At 42.3% G+C, this 16427-nt stretch overlaps 1 protein-coding gene across 3 annotated transcripts in view; it reads left to right on the top strand.

Annotated features, from left to right (window-relative positions):
- GADL1 (glutamate decarboxylase like 1) overlaps positions 1-16427 on the top strand; it is a 505418-nt gene that overhangs the window by 278519 nt on the left and 210472 nt on the right. The gene's annotated exons all lie outside the window — the stretch shown is intronic.

Genomic DNA, 16427 nt, shown 5'->3' with positions numbered 1-16427 from the left:
CTGTTAGATAGGATCCTATCAGAAGATGGACAAAGAAAGTTTAATATGAAAAATTATTAACAGGGAAGTGGCTAGAAGAGGGGAGTAAAAGAACTCTTAAGGGCACCCTCAGGCTGAGAGAGGTATCCAAGGAATGAGCAGAATCCGCTGAGTGGGGGAGTGCCCTTCTCAAGGCTGGGGTTCGTGCCTCGTTGGCAAGCGTGTGGTTGAAGCCTTGGAAGGTGGAAAGTTTGCTATGTTGCTGTGTCCAGAGTCAGTGAAATGAGGCTGGGGCTGGCCAGCACATGACCACCTGCGAGGCCAAGGAAACTCACCAGACAGCTTCCAAGGCAGGTGAGGGGTGGGTGTCGCTGACTTTCTGGAAAGCCAGCTGATGGATTCACTAGGAAGGTTCTGGGAAGCTACTAAAATTGTGGTGGGATGCTGTTTACTCCCTGAGAAGAAGCTGCCGTTGGGAAATGACCTGAAAAGGAGCTGGGTGCCCAGGGAACTTAATATTAGCTGCCCTTAGGAGTGCTTTTTAACAGCCCATGAGCAGGTAACTTTTGCTGCCAGGTATGGGTACATGACCACGAAAAGCCACCACCCACTTCTCAGGAGCACATCCAGGGCACCCCTGCCTTCTCCGCCGTTCTCTCAGTGCCCTCTGCTGACTTAACATCATCCTGGCTGTCTAAAGGGAAGTGCCCATCAGGTCTACCCCTTACCACAGAGCAGGAAAAAAGGGTGACTTTGGATCTAATTATCTATTGGTAACTGGCACAGGCACGTGGGGAGGAGAAGAGATCATAGGAAAATTCAGCACTGTTTGTTCTTCAGTAAAGAAAGGATGAGTTTATACAAAGATCATATACCTACGTCTTCCTGTATCTCCAGACAGATTTCTCAGACACTGCTTATAAAATTCCTTTAACTTTATTAAATAATTCTTACAAAACAAATTAAAGATGCTATACAGAGCACAATTCAAACTGTGTAGGCAATACTGTATTAGGATTATTCATATGATTTTAGCTATAATTTATGGATAAATATTAAATAAGCTGTGCATTTAAGCAAATGATTGCAATTGGATTTTTTAGACTTTATGAGCTGTAACAGAATATTACTTTTCAGAAGTAGTCTAATTTTTAGAAAGGTAATATGAAAACTTCAAGAGTATCTTAATGCAGCAGCGTATCTTGAAAAGCTTGTTTGGTTTCATTTCGTTCCAGCAGATATTTATTACCCAATTGTCAGCATCGATTCCCCAGAAGTATACAGGTGATCTTTAGGGAAGGACTCTCAATGAAGACCAGTAAGGGAGTCAGGTGGGGGCTTCCCAGGGGGCTCTAGTGGTAAAAAACCCACCTGCCAATGCAGGAGACATAAGAGATGTGGGTTTGATCCCTGGGTTGGGAAGATCCTCTGGAGCAGGATATGGGAACCCACTCCAGTATTCTTGCCTGGAGAACCCTCATGGCCAGAGGATCCTGGCGGGCTACATTCAATAGGGTCGCAAAGAGTCGGACCCAACTGAGCACACCCAGAAGGGAGTGGGGATACCGGATGGGGAAGGGGAGGCAGGCCAGCAGAGGTCTGAGCTCTGAGCTGTCGCAAGAGGGCAGCTTTAGCTCTGGGCCCTCAGTCATCCTCAAATTTGTCACTTTCTGAGACAAGGGAGCTGAGGCTTTATACCCCTGCTCCCATAGCAGAAAGTGCATTCTTCATTCTTCTAGGACTTCTAGCTCTGTTCACACAGGCAAAGTGGGTTCCAGTGGGTTGAGAGGAAGAAGCAAAACCATTGGAGGCAAAAGCACATCCGTGTCCCAGGATGGGGGTGTGTGTGCACACACACACATGCAAAAGGCACTCACACCTTGATGATCGTGATGGCTGTTCTAGACCACTGCAGTAAGTTGAATATTGCAATAAAGCAAGACATGAATTTTTTAGTTCCCAGTGCATATAAAAACTATGTTCCCATTATACTGTAGTCTATTAAGTATGCAATAAAGAGCATTATGTCTGAAAAATGTACATACTTTAAAAAATACTTTATTGCTGAAAAATGCTAACCATCATCTGATGATGCAGTGTTGCCTTCTGTTTGGAAAAAACATGGTATCTGTGAAGTGAAATGAAACTTAGTGCAATAAAACAAGGTCTGCCTGTAAAATAAATAAATGCTAAAGGGGGACTTGAGGAGATGGGACAGAGGGTGACATATGCTTGCCACCACTCTTTCTTTGCCCTCCACTCCTGCCTTGGGGCTTCCGTGGTGGCTCAGTCAATAAAGAATTTGCCTGCAGTGCAGGAAACCGCCCGCAGTGCAGGAGACTGGAGTTCCATCCCTGGATCGGGAAGATCCCTTGGAGAAGGAAATGTCAACCCACTCCAGTATTCTTGCCTGAAAAATTCCATGGACAGAGGAGCCTGGTGGGCTGCAGTCCTTGGGGTCACAAGAGTCGGACACAGCTTCGAGACTAAACCACCAGCATCACTAACATCCCTGCCTAACTAGCTTTAGCATAAGACTGTTGACCTTGAAAAGCTGAAGGGTTTGATAAGGACTTTTAATTCAATTCAGCATAGGGAAATTTTTTACAAATGTGGTAAAATTTTTTACAAATGTGGGAATATTTATAAATGTGGTAAATAAAATGGGGACAATCGATGAGAAATCAGTATGAAATGGACTGGAAATTATCTATTGTGTACCAGAGGTAGATAGTAATTTTTGGCTTAGGAGAAAGGTTTTTCCATAGAGTAGTTTAACCAGGTAGCAGTGGTTGAGAAACTGTAACTTCTTAAATAGAGTTTCACAGCAGAGAGAGCTATTTACCTACCCATTATCCAGTCTTCCTTTTTATAAGACAACCCCAATATTATCAGAGGAAACAGAAAGCCCAGATTTAAAATCAAAGGTTTCAGTCTCCTCTGAAACCAAACGTGGTCTGAATTCTGACCAAGAAGATCCAAGAAAGAGCTCTTGGCCTGTACTTCTGAAAAAGTTCATTGAAGAAGGAGCTGACTCAGCTGCCAGGGCCCTTCTGTCTCTTTCCCATCCATTGCTGCCTTCCTTCCTAAATCTGGAGGTGATACTGGAGGAGATTCAGCCATTTGAAGATGGTGAGGTACTTAGGAGATCTGAGGATGACCGAGTGGGAAGACAGAGGACCCTGAGTCCCTGAGGACATTGGGTGGAGCTGCCCTGTCAGCCCAGGAATTCATAGCCCAAAGTTATTGTTGCTAAGAAAAAGATAACCCTGAATTTAAGCCATTTGGGGTTCTCTATGGTGGCAAAGTGCAATTTCTTCATGATATGATTATTTTTCAAGAACCTTAGCAGTGAAGGAGTGAAAGGGTTTGTGTGGTTGCTAGATGTCAACAGAGGGTCAAAAGGAGGGGGTACTGATTTTGGGGGTTCCCAGAAGCTGACTTTGAAACATAGATCCAAGCACAAGAAGTGTATTTGGTGAAGGAATCCCAGGAAATAGAGAAGTATTATAGTGAGGCAGGAAAAGAAGGAAGCTTCAAAAAAGAACGTATTTTTAGGCAAGTTACTTTGGGGCAACTGGCACTTAATCCTATTGGAGGACTCTTGGTAAAAATAGAGAATATGCACCTTAAAGTTTATCCCACCTGAATGCAAACTAGTACAGCCACTATGGAGAACAGTGTGGAGATTTCTTAAAAAACTGGAAATGGAACTGCCATACAACCCAGCAATCCCACTGCTGGGCATACACACCGAGGAAACCAGAATTGAAAGAGACATGTGTACCCCAATGTTCATCGCAGCACTATTTACAATAGCTAGGACATGGAAGCAACCTAGATGTCCATTGACAGACGAATGGATAAGAAAGCTGTGGTACATATACACAGTGGAATATTACTCAGCTATTAAAAAGAATGCATTTGAATCAGTTCTAATGAGGTGGATGAAACTGAAGCCTGTTATTCAGAGTGAAGTAAGTCAGAAAGAAAAACACCAATACAGTATAATAACACATATATATGGAATTTAGAAAGATGGTAACGATGACCCTATATGCAAGACAGCAAAAGAGACACAGATGTAAAGAACAGACCTTTGGACTCTGTGGGAGAAGGCGAGGGTAGGATGATTAGAGAGAATAGCATTGAAACATGTATATTATCATATATGAAACAGATTGCCAGTCCAGGTTTGATGCATGAGACAGGGTGCTCAGGGCTGGTGCACTGAGATGACCCTGAGGGATGGGATGGGGGAGGTGGGAGGGGGGTTCAGGATGGGGAACACATGTACACCCATGGCTGATTCATGTCAGTATATGGCAAAAACCACTACAATATTATAAAGTAATTAGCCTCCAATTAAAATAAATTTAAAAAAGCAAAAAAAAAAAAAGTTTATCCCACCTAATGAGTTAGGGAGCTGGGATAGCTATACCCCAATTACTATTAACCACCAATGGAAGGCTACTCTGGAGGTAGAGGGCAGTTCATTAATTCCATGGAACTTTTGTTTTGGCCACATTGCATAATGTGTGGCATCTTAGTTTTCCAACAAGGGATCGAACCTTCACCCCCTGTGTTGAAAGCACAGAGTCTTAACCACTGGACTGCCAGGGAAGTCCCTCATGGAAATTTGCAACTTGCTGATTGAAAGGATAATAGGCTCTGGTGGCCAAAGTAGGCCTTGAAAAGAAGAGGCAGGTGTCAGATATTTGAATTCCTGAAATGGAAGGAATTCAGGATATATAATTTTAGAGATGGAAAAACAGGATGTTAGGGATGGTTCAATCCCTAACATCAGGTGTTGTGGTTCAATCCCTAACATCAGGTGTTGTTCTCAGTATCTGTTACACAATGGCATGTTCAGTTTTGAGCATTAGAAACCTGACTATGTTTATAAGTGAAGGTGAAGTGGTCCACAGAAAGGGAGGGGTTTAAGATTTAGGAAGGAGAGGGACTGATAGATGTGGCAGAGTGTCAGAGGAGGGGTTCTCTCTTAAACTTCAGTAGGAGGAAGGAACAACTCTAGAAGAGATCACCCATGTTTAAAGGCAGAAAAGGATGGAGGTGGATACAAATAATTCTTTAGCTTAAGAGTGGAGAGACTGAGGTTAACTTTATGTCATGATTTCAAATTGTTAATGCACCATGTCACCTTTTCTAAAGTTCTTAAGACTTGATCAGTGAGGGGACTGCCAGGGAAGTCCCTCATGGTTGGAAAATGCCCTACACAGGTAGGCCAGTTGAAATTGAATGGCCAACATTTTTAGTGGAGCTAAGATTTATATATGGAGATGTTTGTTGCAGTGGGGTTCCGGTTTAAAAACCAGGCTAGTTGGATTGATTCATGATAAAATATTTTAAAGTTTAGTAAAAAGACAAAGGAGGAAAAGAGTTTGGCATCTTAGAAGACTGAGTTAATGGATTGTGAAGTCAGGCAGACTGGTAAGAAAGTGCTTAAGAAATTGGGAGTGTTTCTGAGATGAAAGAACAATGGTGAAAGAGGAGATTTTAGAGATGGAAAAAGAGGATGTTAGGGATGGTTCAATCCTGACAAATGTGGTCCAGGAAGTGACCTTGAGATTGGGTTGAAGGACTTGAGGAACAGTGAAGCCTATGGTCCAAATGGAGAATAGGGATAGATACAGGGGCTGGCATGCTGTGTACCTTAACAAGCCCCTCTCCCCACTCGCGGCAGACATGCCCAACCCATCATGGCACTGATGATATCATAACCCTTCTCAAACACCTCTGCACGTGGTGTGTCGTCAGCCCAGAACTTGGGTGTTTCATGCAGAAGGTGATAAATGCCGATTTGGACTCTATACAGCTCTTGGTACAAAGGTGTGTTCTAATGAAAGCCCCTGAGCTATGCATCTGGAGGTGTGAGTCCTTCCTGAGTCTATTTCTGGTTTAATGACCCTGTGTAGGTGACTTCACTAATTTGCACACTTGTAATTGGGAGTAATTACACCTACTTTGTTTATTCCACTGGGAAGTTGTAAAAAGACTGCTCTTAGAAAAAGTCAAAGATCCGGTAAAATATTTATCACAGATACCATTAGCCATGTAGAAAGCTACAAGTGACATAACATGGAACAAATATGGAGCCAATCCATGGACTCAAAATACAAGGATATTCTGTGTCATTTTCTTCCAATCTCTACTTCCTGGGTATTTTTTAGTTCAGACTAAAGCATTCATTCAAAGTGACTCTTTCATAATGATTAAAAGAAAAACAAAACAGCAGTTCAGTTGTCTAAAGAACTGTTTAAAAGAAAGTTGAAAGTTAGGAAGATTACATAATGTTGCCCCATCGTGCAGAACTGGATCACGGCAGTATTTCCTGTTTCTTTATATTTTTCTACAAGTTTCCCGTCGGCCACAGAGACCCAGGAGCTCCTGTCCCACTTTTTATGACCAGGCATAAATCAGACCTGTTGAAGGTCATGGTTTGGCCCTACTTGACTGTTCCCATGTCAGCTTGACCACTCTATTACATTCTTCCAAAAAGAAAGTAACGCATTATTATTCACAATATTTTTCGTCATTTGTCTCTCGGGCCACAACTCACACACAGGCAGAACTTTGTTCCTGTATGCTGGGAAAGGATTCAAACACCATGCCGATGTTTCCCCCTGTGGTCCAAACAGAAACTTGTTTGTTTTTTCTCAAATTTATCTGGAAAGGATGTTGTTATAGCTAACCTTTTCCAGTGTACATGTCCAGGGTGTGATTGAATTCCCCAAATGAGCTCCATTGACAACAGCTACAGAAAGATACATCCGCTTGTTTATTCTTAAAATTAATGCTGCTTTCTGCTTTCTCTCTCTCTCCTGCTCCCCCACCCACAAGCGAGTAGGGTTTAGTGAGTGACACATTCTTTAGTTAGCTACAACACCTAATAACTCACACAGTAGCTTTGTGGTAACCAAACTGACCTCAGTACCTGCCTCTCCTTCCCATTCTGCTTTTCCAGCACCTTTCCTGGGATAATGAGTTTAGTCAGGAAGACGAGTCCCTGTATTTTTCATTGTATTACCAACCTCCTGTGACCTCGCAGGTAAAATTTAGTAGCATCGAGCTCTAGTAGCCGCTATGCTTCTGGAGTATCATTATTCTTACAAATTGTTCATCATTATACTTTTATGAGAGAGCTATTATGTGTTGTAAATAGCGCAAGCCCAGCAGCGATGGCCTTGTGGCCACAGCGAGGGCACTGCCAGCTGCATGCACAGAGGTTTAGGAGAAAACGAGCTCTCCACCCTGCAGCATCCATGCCTGGCCGCTGAAGGACAGGTGCCTACTACTTGGAAGGCTTAGCACCCACGTGGGAAAAGCAGCGGGGTTTGGAAACCAGCTGGGTGTAGTTTGGATCCCAGTATCTTCCTGACTTTCTCTGCACTATTGGTTTAAAATTGTAAAAAGGGAGATAAGGACTTCCCTGGTGGTCCAGTGGTTAACACGCCATGCTTCTAGTGCGAGGGGCACAGGTTGATCCCTGGTCAGGGAGGTTCCACATATCTCGTGATGCAGAACGCCCCCGCCCCTGCCAAATATTCCTGCCTCATGGGGATTTGAAGTGTTAGAGCCAGTTTGGAAACCGACCTAGAAATTTTAAAAATTGAACAACTTTTTATTGAAATAAAAAATATATGAGTGTCCTTCAAACCAGAAACCCCATTTCTGGAATTTATCCTATAGAAGTAAAAGGATGTGTGTACTCATATGTCTGTAAAGCATTATTTCCAGCACGAAACTGTCAGGGAATAGATGAATGAGTGGGAGCTTCTACACCCTGGAGTCTCGTGTGGCCTCAGGATGAGTGAGTGAGAAAAAGAAGAAAAATAAAATACAGAAAGGGTGACTGATACGTATCATTTTGTACATTTAAAAAGCCCTCTGGTGTGTATGTATGTGTATGAGTGTGTGTGTGTGTTTATAACTGACATGAGTATGGAAACACAGATGGGAACGGACTACGTTGGGAGAGGGAGAGCTTTGTGAGATGTGGCAAGGAAAAAGCAGAGCAGGGAATTGACAAAAAAGGAGAAAGGAAAGACCACACTGACAAGTGTTTAGATCTCCTGTGGATTTATTATAAATTCTTGTTTTTGTTTTTTTTTCTAGGTAGTCTGTTTTTGCTTTAAAAATTTTTCTTTTTTGGTATTTAGAAAGGGTTTTTATTTTTGTTCTAGGCTTGACCTAAGTATTAATAGTTTTCATACATTCTTACTTTCCCTTTGTGTTATCTATTTGATTTGTCATCTTTCAATGATATCCTTGGTACCTCCCCTGTCACCTAGGTGATGATAGATGTGCTTATTTTACTGCCTTTTTTCCTTCCCATCTCTAATGGTTTAGTTGTGCTCTTTCAACTTTATCAAAACAAAACATTTACAAACCGTCTCCCACCTTTATCATAACTTTGTTTTTGTCTCAGATCCATGAAAGTGTATGTAATATATGTCTGTGTGTGTTTATAGATATAAACACACATACATTTAAGAGAAGATTGGGAAAATGTCAAAAATTTGAAAATATATACATTGATTCACATATATATTCGTACATATATATAGATTTTGAGTGTATATACATATATTCAAAATTTGGACATTTTTCCAAACTTTTCTTGGTCATCTTCTAGTAGATTTTTCAAGGACTTATGAATACAGTATTATTACTTAAATCGCTGCATGTTTAAAATTGTTTTTCAATAGCTTTGATTCTAGAAGCATGCCTGATTTAAAAACAAAAAATCCTTGGTCCACTGTTTCTTTCAGTTTTAAGAAAATGTCGATCCAGTTTCTTTTGTTTTTCATGTTGCTGACACAAACCCGAGATTTTATACTTGCAGTGACACCATCATTTTGCCAAGAGGCTCTTGTAATTTTTGGTTTCTCTCTTAAATCTGAAACTTTTCCAAGTTGTGGTTTGGAGTTGATGGTCCTGAACACGTGGTGGGCCTTTCATGAGTACATTCTGAATGCTTTTCTCTTGGAGTTTTTTCCTGGATTAGACTCTTACACATGAGTTAGATCCCCCATTCTGCTTCCTTCCTTCATGTATGTTACTTATTCTTGCTCTAAGAATACTTACACTTTTTCTGAGATCCTTTGCTTTTTTTTTCCCTTTATTTAACTTTTTATTCATTTCCTCAATGTTTCTTAATTTATTTTTAAATCAAGTTGATTTTCCTTTGTACACTTAGTCATTTAGTCTATTTCTATATACCTTTTATTTTTATTAAAATTATTTCCTGATTTTGGTTGTCTTTTGCACATATTCCTATTTCTTGTCCATTCTCTTCTAGATTCCATATCTGCTGTGTCTTCCTGTATCTGCAAATAATTGTTCATGGCATATGTTTCATGTTGAAATGTTATGCATAGTTTTATTCTGCTTTTCCTCTCTTTAGAGTATTTTTATCAGTTGTTTCCCATTTTCATTATTTTTATATAGTAACTTTACTTGGTGTTGCCTGTTTTCTGTTTTTAAATGTCTTAGGTTTAACTGAGTGATTATTTTAAAAAATGTGGCCGACAGGTTTGAATGGGCCAATAACTTTCTTAGTTTTAGAGTGCCCTCTTCTGTAAGGGCAAGGAAGTGCATTTTCTTTAACTGGAGGCATCTGTGTAGGAGGACTGAGCCATGCCCTGATTCCTTTTTTTCTATTCGTGACTTGCTTTTCCAAGAGTGAAGGTGCAAGATGCTAGTCACTAATCTACTCTCATCTCTGTCATCTTTTTCTAATTACCTTCCCCAAATAGGGAAATAGAGAGGCACAAAGAAGACAGCAAGGTCCCTGCATGAGCAGCAGCTGAACCTCGGAAGCCGCTATTGCACAGCTTTGCCTAAAGCCCAGCTTTATTTCTGACGTCATCTTGTTAGTGTACTTATCTGTTTATCCGACTCCCCCTCACTCATCCTCCTCTCTGCCCTTTGCACCTAGGACATTGTCAGCACACATTAAGTGGTCAATAAATAGTCGTTAATTGCACGAACACTGTGGGAGACTCAGGTTCTATCCCTGGGTTGGGAAGATCCCCTGGAGATCTTCTCGAGGCTCCCCACTCCAGTAATATTGCCTAGAGAATTCCATGAATAGAGGAGCGGGTCGGGCTACAGTCCTTGGGGTCGCAAAGAGTCGGACTGAGCAACCAAGACACACAGAAGGGACTGAACCCAGCTAAACAGATGAGGGACGAAACAGGGTTAGGGTGTCTTGTAAGAGAAAAGAAACATCTCAACAGTAGATAAAAGTCAACGCTGTCAAATACTGTTGAGAGATGAAGTCAAACCAACACTTTAAGAGTGCCCATTGGGCTTGGTAATAAGGAGGTTGTTGGTGACTTGGCAAAAGCAATGTTCAGTGAGGTGTTAGGAGGCCAAGGAGAGAAAGATTTGTGGAAGAAAATAGTGGGTGTGAACAAGTGTCCCCAAGTTCACTAATGAAAGGAGAGTGAGAAGGGGAGACAGCGGGAGAGGTGACAGGACGCTGAGGGTCTCTGCAGTCTAATGGGGAGGAGCCAGCAGGGAGGGACTGTTGGAAGATGCAGAGAGGATTGGGAGGATCCAGTAGCAAGTTATGAGCCAGCAGAACCTGGAATATAGGTGAGGGATTAGCCAGAGACAGAGATCACCCATGTCTCTGCCACCATAACAGGAGGGAAGGGAGAAGGCTGGGCGGGCAAAGCTTCAGGCAGTCTTGGAGGCTGACAGCAGGAGACTCAGGGAGTTCTGTCTAGTGGCTGCATTTTTCTCCCTTATTTTTTAGCTTGCAGGCTAGTGGGGATAGGCAGGCAGAGATTTGCTCAGCGATATCCGACTCTTCGTGACCCCACAGACTGTAGCCCGCCAGGCTCCTCTGCTCATGGAATTCTCCAGGCAAGAATACTGGAGTGGGTTGCCATTCACTTCTCCAAGAGATCTCGTAGTCCTTAATCAAACGGTCACATCCCACACTGTAAAAATACAACCGCACCGTGATTGTGAAGAGCTGTGCTGGTCTGCATGGTTTTGCGATTTTGTGTGATTGTAGACTCGGCAAACACAGAGAAGCACAGAGAAAAGCCGGGGTGTGGGGAGGGCAACAGGAAGTTGCCGGTGTGTGCACCAGACCTTCATAGGCTGCAGAGCAGGGATAGCGCTTCCTGGTACATGGGTGGGCCCAGCGGGAGCTGAGCCTGAGGCAGGCACTGCTCTGATAGGTCCCGTGGATGCGTCTGACCCAGCATGGAGTGGAGCTCCCAGCCATTCCCCAAGCCCTGCATCGCCACAATGTCCTTCCTGCCCACAGGAGCTGACTCTGATGGCCGGCTACTCTGGGGTCCACTGTTACCTGATGGAGAGCCTGATTCTGGCCATCTAATTTGTATTTATAAAGTGTGTGTTTCAGAGAGTCGTTCAGTTGTGGCCGACTCTTTGCGACCCTATAGACCCTATAGACCCACCAGGCTCCTCTGTCCATGGAATTCTCCAGGCAAGAATCCTGGAGTGGGTTGCCATTCTCTTCTCCAGGATATCTTCCCAATCCAGGGATCAAACCCAGGTCTCTGGAATTGCAGGAAGATTCTTTACCATTTGAGCCACCAGACGAGCCCCATTTTTAAGGTACTTAATGATAACAACAAAAATTAAAATGAAATTCCAAACTCTGTGGTCAAGGATGAGCCTTACTGGCTTTCTATAACTTTATGTTTCTGTAGGTGGGTGCTTGTTCCCAGCTCTTTGTCTTAATGTGTTTGAGCAAAAAGAGTAATGAATGGTTCAAAGATCTGAATCCTAATTTGCATGCTGACACTAATTAACTTTGTGACTTTGTCTCTTCACCTCCCTAATCCTCAGTTTTCCTTTTCCTGGACTAGATAAGCATTCACTTGTATGACCCTACCTGCTCATTTTAAGAGGAGTTTGAAAAATGTAAAGCTTGATTAAAAAAAAAAAAAATCTGAATATTAGGCACCTTAGGCTTCCCAGGTGGCTCTAGTGATAAAGAACCTGCCTGCCATGCAGGAGACATAAGACATGAGGGTTTGATCCCTGGGAGTCCCCTGGAGAAAGGAATGGCAACCCACTCCAGTATTCTTGCCTCGAGAATGCCGTGGACAAAGGAGCCTGGTGGGCTAAAGTCCATAGGGTTGCAAAGAGTTGGACATAATTGAAGCAACTTAGCACATATGTCACAATAATTTGGTAGGTTGACTAATTGTTGATTTAATTATTAACCTGTTTCTCAGCCATAATTGGGGCTTCCCTGATAGCTCAGTTGGTAAAGAATCTGCTTGCAATGCAGGAGACCCTATTTCAATTCCTGGGTTGGGAAGATCCGCTGGAGAAGGGATAGGCTACCTACTCCAGTATTCTTGGGCTTCCCTTGTGGCTCAGCTGGTAAAGAATCTGCCTGCAATGTGGGAGACCCGGGTTTGATCCCTGGGTTGAGAAGAATGCCCTGGAGAAAGGAAAGGCTACCCACTCCAGTATTCAGGCCTGGAGAATTCCACAGACTATACAGTCCATGGGGTCGCAAAGAGTCAGACACAACTGACCGACTTTCACTTTCAGCCATACTTTTCAGAATTCTCTGCTATCCAATTTTGTTTCTCTTACCTTGATATATTTAATTTCTTAGTATATTATTTACATTTGCATCCCCTGCATTTCTGCCTCCTCACTTAAGACCGTGACAATTCTTGTCCTTCAGTTAATGATTTCACAGTTGGAAAGCTCCAGCTGACTTTCCTGAAGCAGAGCCATCTATTTATAAAATTAAATACCTCAGTATTTGAGAACATGAAGACTTAGTTCCTTTCACCTAAAGACTTTTGAACAACTTAGCATCCTACATCGTGAAATGCTAGGGTCAGAAGAGGCAGTCAGTCAGGTGATAAGCTTCTCAGTTCAGTTCATTCGCTCAGTCCTGTCTGACTTTTTGTGACCCCGTGGACTGCAGCACACCAGGCCTCCCTGTCCATTACCAACTCCCGGAGTTCACTCAAACTCATGTCCATCGAGTCGGTGATGCCATCCAGCCATCTCATCCTGTCGTCCCCTTCTTCTGCCTTCAATCTTTCCCAGCATCAGGGTCTTTTCCAGTAAGTCAGCTCTGCATCAGGTGGCCAAAGAATTGGAGTTTCAGCTTCAGCATCAGTCCTTCCAGTGAATATATAGGACTGATTTCCTTTAGGATGGACTGATTGGATCTCCTTGCAGTCCAAGGGACTCTTAAGAGTCTTCTCCAACACCACAGTTCAAAAGCATCAATTCTTTGGCACTCAGCTTTCTTTATAGTCCAACTTTCACAGCCATACATGACCACTGGAAAAACCATAGCCTTGACTAGACAGACCTTTATTGGCAAAGTAATGTCTCTGCTTTTTAATAGGCTGTCTACGTTGGTCATAACTTTCCTTCCAAGGAGTAAGTGTCTCTTAATTTCATGGCTGCAGTCACCATCTGCAGTGATTTTGGAGCCCGAAAAAATAGTCTGCCACTGTGAGTCCACTTTCCCCATCTATTTCCCATGAAGTGATGGGACCAGATGCCATGATCTTTGTGCTCTGAATGTTGAGTTTTAAGCCAACTTTTTCACTCTCCTCTTTCACTTTCATCAAGGCTCTTTTAGTTCTTCTTCGTTTTCCGCCATAAGGGTCGTTTCATCTACATATCTAAGGTTATTGATATTTCTCCTGGCAATCTTGATTCCAGCTTGTGCTTCATCCAGCCCAACATTTCTCATGATGTACTCTGCATATAAGTTAAATAAGCAGGGTAACAATATACAACCTTGACATACTCCTTTCCTGATTTGGAACCAGTCTGTTGTTACATGTCCAGTTCTAACTGTTGCTTCCTGACCTGCATACAGATTTCTCAGGATGCAGGTCAGGAGGTCTGGTATTCCCATCTCTTTCAGAATTTTCCACAGTTTGTTGTGATCCTCACAGTCAAAGCCTTTGACGTAGTCAATAAAGCACAAGTAGATGTTTCTCTTGGATCTCTCTTGCTTTTTCGATGAACCAGCAGATATTGTCAATTCAGTCTCTTGTTCCTCTGCCTTTTCTAAATCCAGCTTGGACATCTGGAAGTTCACAGTTCATGTACTGTTGAAGCCTGGCTTGGGAAATTTTGAACATTACTTTGCTAGTGTGTGCTGCTGCTGCTGCTGCTAAGTCGCTTCAGTTGTGTCCAACTCTGTGCGACCCCATAGATGGCAGCCCACCAGGCTTCCCTGTCCCTGGGATTCTCCGGGCAAGAATACTGGAGTGAGATGAGTGCAATTGTGCAGTAGTTTGAACATTCTTTGGCATTGCCTTTCTTTGGGATTGGAATGAAAACTGACCTTTTCCAGTGCTGTGGCCACTGCTGAGTTTTCCAAATTTGCTGGCATATTGAGTGCAGCACTTTGACAGCAGCATCTTTCAGGATTTGAAATAGCTCAACTGGAATTCCATCACCTCCACTAGCTTTGTTCATAGTGATGCTTCCTAAGGCCCACTTGACTTCACATTCCAGGATGTCTGGCTCTAGGTGAGTGATCACACCATTGTGGTTATCTGGGTCATGAAGATCTTTTTTGTATAGTTCTTCTGTGTATTCTTGCCACCTCTTCTTAATATCTTCTACTTCTATTAGGTCCATAACATTTCTGTCTTTTATTGTGCCCATCTTTGCATGAAATGTTCCCTTGGTATCTCTAATTTTCTTGACGAGATCTCTATTTTTTCCCATTCTATTGTTTTCCTCTATTTCTTTGCATTGATCGTTGAGGAAGGCTTTCTTCTCTCTCCTTGCTGTTCTTTGGAACTCTACATTCAAATGGGTATATCTTTCCTTTTCTCCTTTGCCTTTCTCTTCTCTTCTTTTCACAGCTATTTGTAAAGCCTCCTCAAACAACCATTTTGCCTTTTTGCATTTCTTTTTCTTGGAATGGTCTTGATCCCTGTCTCCTGTACAATGTCACGAACCTCCATCCATAATTCTTCAGGCACTCGATCAGATCTAATTCCTTGAATCTATTTTTCACTTCTACTGTATAATCATAAGGGATTTGACTTAGGTCATACCTGAATGGTCTAGTGGGTTTCCCTACTTTCTTCAATTTAAATCTGAATTTGGCAATAAGGAGTTCATGATCTGAGCCACAGTCAGCTCCCAGTCTTGTTTTTGCTAATAAGCTCCTGGTAATTAATTACCTGGTTTAGGCTTAAACCCTCCTACCAAGTCTGTGAGAGCTTGTAGCTCCCCACAGGGCATACCCCACGGTGACAGTGTGGGGTGGAGGACCTCGTTTTACAGTTTTCTCAAGTTGACACTGACCAGGCTAGGAAAGGAGGGGGCCTGCCCGGTGGGACTGAAATAGTGACTAGTGTCCAGGAAGACCAAGTTAATAGATTTTAGCTGACTTGGTTACTTTTTGGAAGGACTGAGAAGTAGGTCTGTCTCTCTGGTCTAATCCCTGCTTCACCCCCTGCTCCTTCAGCACACGCCTTCACGTACGTCACACCTCAGAACTGGAAATCATTGGCTTGTGGAGGGCAGAGGAGACAGGTTGGCCTCACCCTCATTTAAGAGAGTGATGGAGCTTGGAGAGTCAAGTGGTCTGCTTGCCTGATGGCCTTCTAAATACAAACCACCCTTCTGGGTGGATACACCACCCACAGCAAGTGTTTCCTTGATAGCTAAAGAGGAAGCAGGACTTGAATTCTGGACAAGCTGAAGGCTATCTGCCAACCTTAATCAGAGGGATAGGTAATAATCAACGCCAGAGCAGGAATTTATTTATCGTCAAGGTCCAACGCTATAATTTTTTGCTGTATTTCATATATCTACATCTCATTTTTTTCCTGAACCATTTTAAAGTAAATCTCACAGTTATATAATTTTACCTCTAAACATTTGTGTATTGTTCAAATTTTTAAACTCTTTCTAAAAGTAACCAGAATGTCATTATCATTCTTAAAAGAAAAAACTGATAATATTTTGTTAATATTATTTAATACTTGAGTCCATGTTCAACTTTTCCAAATTGTCTCAAATATTTCTTTTCAAACTTGGTTTATTTAGCCCATGATCCAGACAAGACTTTTGTATTGCATTTGGTTGATGTGTCAAAAGTTTTACCTGAAATGTAGGAGTTTTATCTCAGATTTCATTATTTAGAGTATATCAAGGTTCCTTTGAAACTGGATTTCATTTTCCAAATTATTTGTGATTGCTTTCATTACTGAAACAATGTGAAATCATATCTCTTCATCCAGGTTATTGGTTAAAAAGTAAATGAAGGAAAAATGACCCAATATGAATCTCCATAGGCTGATCATAATACCTGAATTGTCCAATGACAGTAGATCTACCTAATTCAGTGTTACCTAGCCTTCATCTTGGCTACTAGGATCTTTGGGAAATTTTTGTAGACTTTATCTCCAGAATCAAGTCAC

This window comes from Bubalus kerabau, chromosome 20 (assembly GCF_029407905.1).
Source record: "Bubalus kerabau isolate K-KA32 ecotype Philippines breed swamp buffalo chromosome 20, PCC_UOA_SB_1v2, whole genome shotgun sequence".
In the NCBI taxonomy this organism is placed as follows: domain Eukaryota; kingdom Metazoa; phylum Chordata; class Mammalia; order Artiodactyla; family Bovidae; genus Bubalus; species Bubalus kerabau.
This window is presented reverse-complemented; position numbering and strand designations above follow the sequence as displayed.